General features: G+C 39.8%; 1 long non-coding RNA gene across 1 annotated transcript; it reads left to right on the forward strand.

The window, feature by feature from the left end:
• The first annotated feature begins 1,584 nt into the window (after window positions 1-1,584).
• Window positions 1,585-5,662, forward strand: LOC112945831. Its single transcript, XR_003249087.1, has 2 exons — window positions 1,585-1,614; window positions 5,520-5,662. It is a non-coding gene; the product is annotated as an uncharacterized LOC112945831 (long non-coding RNA).
• The last annotated feature ends 873 nt before the right edge of the window (window positions 5,663-6,535 follow it).

Below are 6,535 nucleotides of genomic sequence, written 5' to 3' on the forward strand. Positions count from 1 at the left end.
TCCGAAGGTCTTTGAGGCCTTCCAGCTATATTGAGATTTATTCCATACTGCCACAGGAGAGAAAGAAATGCTCCCTCTCACTGCATCTCAAAGCCAGTTACTCTTTTAATATCACAGGAGCGATGTGCAACAGAACTGAACCAGAGTTTGGCGAATCCTATTGCATTAACCACCAGCCCATAGCTTCTCCATCTTCTGCTTTCATTTATTTTTGCAGCCCTGCTCTCAAATGCATTTGTTATTCAGGACTGCCTGACGYTGTTGCCCTGGGCACATCTCCATACTGTGATCTTCTCCAARCCATCACTTCCTGTTCCTTTAGGAACCCAACAAGGACACGAGTCGGCAAAGATCCAGCGATGCAGACCCGGGTCAGTTGCTTTGTTCCCATTTTGGATTTTTATGCCCTTTTGTGCCTTTGCCTTCCACTCTGCCACTCATTGAGACAACGTTTTTATTCTTCAGTCTCGTCTTCCTGTAGTGAATAACTTCATGTTCTGCTGGGGACCTAATAATTCACTGCTTTTTTATTTTAATATCTGTCCTCCTGCTACCACTCCTCCCCAAGCTGAGAGCATTCAAGCCCCTTCTATCTACTTGTTCTCTGAAAACCGTATTCCGTGGGGAGCCGTCGAGCTCTTATCTTCCACCTCTGCCTCTGGAGCCGCAGCCGCTCTTGAAAGGAGGCCACTTGAAAAGAGAGAGCAGCAGCAGTATGAATTCCTGGCACATTGTTTTACCCTGAAGGAGATATTAAACAATAAGCTTTTTTTTTTTTTTTTTTTTTTTTTTAAACAAAGGCCTCTAGTAACTGCACCACAGGCACTGACTCTGATGATATAGTATTAATTTTAGGCACTAGCTTCAAATTATCTGATTGCCATACACCTTGCTTGCTCATAATATTTGACCAGCAGACAGATATTTCCTTTTGTGGAAATGCTGCCTTCTTAGCTGTTTAAAGAATATAAACTTCAGGTTCTCCAAGTGGCAGTACCTCAATATTCAGCTTAGAAGGTGTGCAAAACAAGCCATTTGAAACCCTCTCACAAAGGACCACAGTAATAATCAAAAGAAGAATCAGCACTACATAAATTATAAAGGGTTAAATATGGAGAGCCAAATTGCCCACAGCCAAGGACAGGTGTCCTTTCTCGACTCAACTATGTGGATAGGTTACTTAGATTTAAACATTCATCACACTCTGATGCAGAACTGCTGTGTTTGCCTGGAGTCCCACACTGGCTGTCCAAAGGAAGCAAAAGACATTTGTTTCCCAGAGATGGTGCCAGGCATTTTTGGTAGAATTGTTCTTCAGTCATCATAACTACACAATGCTATGTGTAATTATAGGATGTGAATTTAAAAAAAAATCACATTTATCCAAAACCTGCCCCACAAACATACTCTTTTCAAATTTGTCTGTTGGCAGTGGGTGCATTCTAGCACTTTTGCTTAACAGAACACATCCCATTTACAGGTGTTTCTCATGTCACACCTGATTGGAATCAAAACCTCGTTGTTCTAGGTAGTGTGGCAGCTTGCAGGGGAAGTGGTACATGGGAATACAAAGAAGTCTTCTAGAAAAGACTGTGGTGGGAGTTTTCCCTTCAGGTATATTTTATACTTATAGCTTGTAACCAACCTCAAGGTTTGCCATTTCTGTGCTTTGGGGGAATGGATGGCACTTGCAATTAAGAGGTAATTATGATATATGACATAATATAGCACTGTAAAATGAACAAAAACAATGGCCATAATAGTTTGATCATCCAAGTCTATAATCAATGTTAATAATCCCTCCTGCAAACAGCCAGGCAAGGCTGTTGCACTTACTTGGCCTTTGACAATGACTCAGGGGGAAGACTGCTCTGCATCTGTTGTGCCTCTCTGTAACTGTAATGCTTTTTCCTGAGCAGGACCAACCTAGACTGTTGCCTTTCCAAATGTCTTATAGATCACGGTGATAATAAAACTTTGAGATATAAAATGCGTCATGTTTGTATTTTGCAAATAACTGCTAACATGATGAATGGGACTCAGGGGGCTGCATTTCAGGGGGAGTTAGTTCCCCTTCGTTCTAGTCATATCTATGAAGTGGTTATGCCTTTCTTTTGCCCTTTAGGTGAGGGGTATTTTTTTTTCTTTCCTTTTGTACTTTGGGAAATAYGTCATTAAGCACCTAACTGGAGTCTTCTCAGGGATATCAGAGGCTTCCTTCATGCTGCAGAGCAGCTGCTGGCTTAAGGTTTCCCATTTTYGTGACTTGTAACTTATCTTGAGCACAGAACTGTTGTCATTACTGCATGTTTGTGCAGAAATGGGCACAGTCTGATCACATAATGAGTCCATGCTGCAGCTGCTGAAGGGCTGTGTATGCCTGGATTTGTGTGCAGAATTAAGGAGGAATTGTGCAACAGCTTTAAACTTGCAATCATGGTGCTTAGAGGAGATGCAGGCTGCAGAACCAAATCTTCCTGGAGTTCAGCTGTGTCCCAGGCCTCTCTTATTTTTACATATTGCTGTTTCATTGCAGTCATTAAGCTCTTCTCTTTGTCTGCTGAACAGGCTCTTAAGTTTCCCATTTACAGTGTGGTAATTATCTTAATCATATTAAAGTAAAGAAACTTCAGTGAGGAAAATAAATCCCTACTGCTCTTCTTGGGCAAACTTTATTTCCTTTAATGTTCTGTGTTTGTATCTTATTGCCTGGACCTCTCCCACTAATAAGCTTTTAATGACTGTTCCCACTGATAGCAGCAGCAGATTCAGTGCACGCTGTCTTTGTTTCCTGGAACAAAATCAATTAAGCTCCTTGTCTCTCTGACCCCATCATGTATTAAGGCTTAACACAACAATTAGAAGCACATTATGGCATTCATTCTTTTATAATTTTGGTTCTATAGACATTCCAGCAAGTCAGGTGTCAGTGCAAAGATTAACTTTGATGCAATACAATGCAGTTTGGGTATTAACTTCTTCAGTGCTCTAATTACTATATTTACATGATTTGCTTTTATAAGAGTGATTTAATGAGCCTGTGACACTTTTTAATTCCCTTACTCAAAACTCTTTTGTGAGTATTGCTATAGACCAAGTTACCAACTTGTGATATAAAATTTTGAAGATTTTCACAGACTTAAAGTGCAGTTGTTGAAAAGACACCTTTAGAATTCAAAGTAGAAATTCAGCAAGCAACTTCAGTTTTCATTACAGGCTCAATGTGATACCCAGGAATGTAATAAATTCTCTTCCTTGTGAGTTATCTTCCCTGTTAGAAACAGGCACGTTATTTCCTTTTCACTCCTTGAATAAGGAGCCACTTATAATTAAAAATTATATACTTCAGAAAATAGGTATATGCCATGGGAGTTGCACCATYTTTACTGGAAAAGAAAAGAGAAAACCCTATTGGGATAAAAAAGATAAAACACTATGGGTGGTATCATCACTGGTCCAAAGGAGCTGTCCTTGTCCCTGTTCCTAAATCCTGTGGTTCAGTTCATGCCTCATGGATACTGTAATTGCTAGCAATGTTGCAGACAGCACTGGTGGGTTATGGGCAACCAGTTGCAGGCTGCAAGCAAGTGGTGACACCATGTGCAGAGAGAAGTAGAAGTGTTTGGCAGTGGCTCAGCAGGGCTTGATGCGTTGTGCAATGAAGATAAAACAAATGTTTGGGTTTTGCTTATGGACTGAAGAACYGTTTTTGCTTCCAAGTTACTTTTAAAGAGTAGCTCAGTTTTGCCAACAAATTCTGGGAGTATGAGTTTTTGCAAGAAGTTTTTGTTCTTTTTTTTTCTTTTTTTCCTCTCTTTTTTTTTTTTTTTAACTTTCCTGCCATAAGAACTTCAACATATTTTTGACTAGATTTAGAAAAGGTGATCTTCAGTCACCTTAGCTAATGGCATGATCACTTAATTGCCAAGCTGCCATCAAAAAACTGAGCACTCTCCTTTGCATTTTTTTTAATTCCTTTTAACTTTAAGCAAGTTATGGGACCTAATTGATCAGCTCCTGCAATCTTTTGCTGCTAATTGGCTAGATGTCAAATGATRAAGAGAATAATATGAGTTCTCATCATTTCACAAGGGACGCTTTGTGCTGGATACCTGCTTTTCTCATCAAATGCAGCAGCACATCTTTTATAATGAGCCCTTGACATGGAAAGATTTCTAGTGGAGTTGGACTGCCTTTGTTGGACTATTTCTCCTTTATACATAGGTTACTTGCCAGTTAAAAGAACGTATTTTTTCCTTTGTATATGTGGGTTTTTTGTTTAATTTACAGTGGTACATTTATGATACAAACTGACTGAACTGAAGTCAGCGGAGATGTGCTGGTAGTCAAGGCTGAGGGTCCTGACCTGCTGTTATGCATCTGCCTGTTTCAGCCCCATTTGGGGGGATATTTCTCTTTGGATCAAACTCAGCCTTCCTCCCCAGTTGGATTCTGTGAAGCAAAGTGGGAACACCTGTTTATTCCTTTCTATGTTTACGTTTTGGGATAGGGATTCTGCAGCAGAAAGAATATGCAGCAGTTATGGAGCCAGAGTCTACTCTTTTGAGCAGAAATTTATTGCAACTATGGCTTTGTTGTGGCCAGAACTAACTTGGTCACCACTGGTATGAAGGTCTCTCCACTTTGTATCTTATGTAGCAYAGAGAAACGTAAAGAAAACGTTCAGGGAACTGAAGAAAATGTTGGATATGTGCGTGTAACTATTCTCTGATCCTGTGGCCTCCGGCCTGTATTGCTGGAGACTTCCTTTATTTTATTTTTTTTCCATTAACTGTAGTTGCACTTAATCTTTCATCATTACATTCTTTGAACTCAACTTTAAAACTTAAGGTTTGATCCCAGGGCTGTCAAGTGTGACTATAATTAAGCATTTATATAATTACACCATGGCAGGGGGAGGAGCTCTAGGGAGTACTTTGGAGTGATCATAGTAATCCACATGCACAGCTGCTAAAAACAGAACACGTTTCCTTGAAGACAACAGTTCCTCAAAAATCCAGATCTAGCTCTTCCATTCTTAATCTGGACCTCATGGCAAATGGCTCGTGAGAGCGGCAAGTTCCTGAAAGTCTCTGCTCTCCAAGTTATGCCTTTAATGTCTCTGATATTTCTCTTTCTTGGGGCATTTCTTTGGTTTATGCTACTTCTGACACAATTTCTGTGTTTTGTATTTATTGTATTGAAGTGACCGAGTGCCCCTGAGAGATCATTTCAATGTGACCTTATGTCACGTCCTCTATCTGCATGAACATCCCTCTAAGTGTTAGAACTGAGCCAACTTTGCATTGTATCCAGAGTCCAAGCAGCAGGGACACTATGTCATATTACTCTTCTCCCCCTGAGACATTGACATCCKCAGTAAATTATTGGCAGATCCTTCTTCTTTGAAATATTGGTGAAATCAGATATATTTGATTATAACAAGTTTCTAAAATATATACAAATTGCAACACTGCTGCAGATTTTGTGTTCAGTCTGTGTGAAACTGCTCTTTTTAGACTTTTCAGTCACTGTCTCTCCTGGGCTGAAGAAGAGCTGTCTCTGAGAAGCAGAAGAACAACAGCTATTTGCTTGATTGACTTCTGCTTGGATGAAGGATGATGGAAGCTGCTGTTGCTGGGGACTAAGGTCCTGGCCACCTTTGATGTCCATGCAGTGCCCTGTGGAGAGCAAAGATACTGGTCCTGAGAGCTGCTTCCCTACTCCCAGAGGTCACGCTCTGCACTTGAGGCTTGAAAAAACTCGAGACAATTATGGGCAGACAAAAGGTGGCTGAAAACACTTTCTGGCTTAGGTCTAGCCATACTTGGTAGAACTAGATAAACCTTTAGACACTCTAAAAAGAGGTGAATCTTTGAATTGAGCGTTGCTGCTAGCTGAGTTCTGAGGGAAAGGACTGGGAACTTCTTTCCTTTTTTCAAAAAACCTATGGAAGAGAGAGGGTAAGGGAGCGTCTGAAGTTAATCTGTTCACTTGTGATACAAAAAAAAAAAAAAAAAAAGGTAGTCCTGTGCTGCAACCATCAAGATTTAATTAAAAAAAAAATGAAAAGAACAGAAACAAATTGAATTGCAAACTTGGTCATGTTATCATCAATTCTGCCTCGGCATTTTCTAGAGTACTGAATAAATTGCTATACTTGCTGTGATAGCCTCTGTTGAAAAYTTTGGTGACATTTCACTTTGAAAAAGGATTTCATTGTTCCCCCCAAATGTGGTGTTCTGAAAGTCAAATTTCCCTTTCATGTCTGTAAGCAAAATTTTCAAAGAATTTTTTTATAAATAATTGGACAGAGCTATTCATAGAACTTCATTTTTGTAAGAAAAATGTCTTTGTTTATGACTGGAGCATGGCTTGTAGAAATGAACAACAAAAACTTCTGGATTAAATGCATAGCTAGCTTCACTTAGTGTGGACTGAAGACTATGTTTAAGTGGGTTTTTGTTGGTTTCTTTTTTTTTTCTTTGTTGTTTTCTTTATTTGCCATGGTACAGGAAGGCACTTTGCTCCAGCC

This window comes from Nothoprocta perdicaria, unplaced genomic scaffold (assembly GCF_003342845.1).
Source record: "Nothoprocta perdicaria isolate Ctin4 unplaced genomic scaffold, notPer1 scaffold_2, whole genome shotgun sequence".
NCBI lineage: Eukaryota > Metazoa > Chordata > Aves > Tinamiformes > Tinamidae > Nothoprocta > Nothoprocta perdicaria.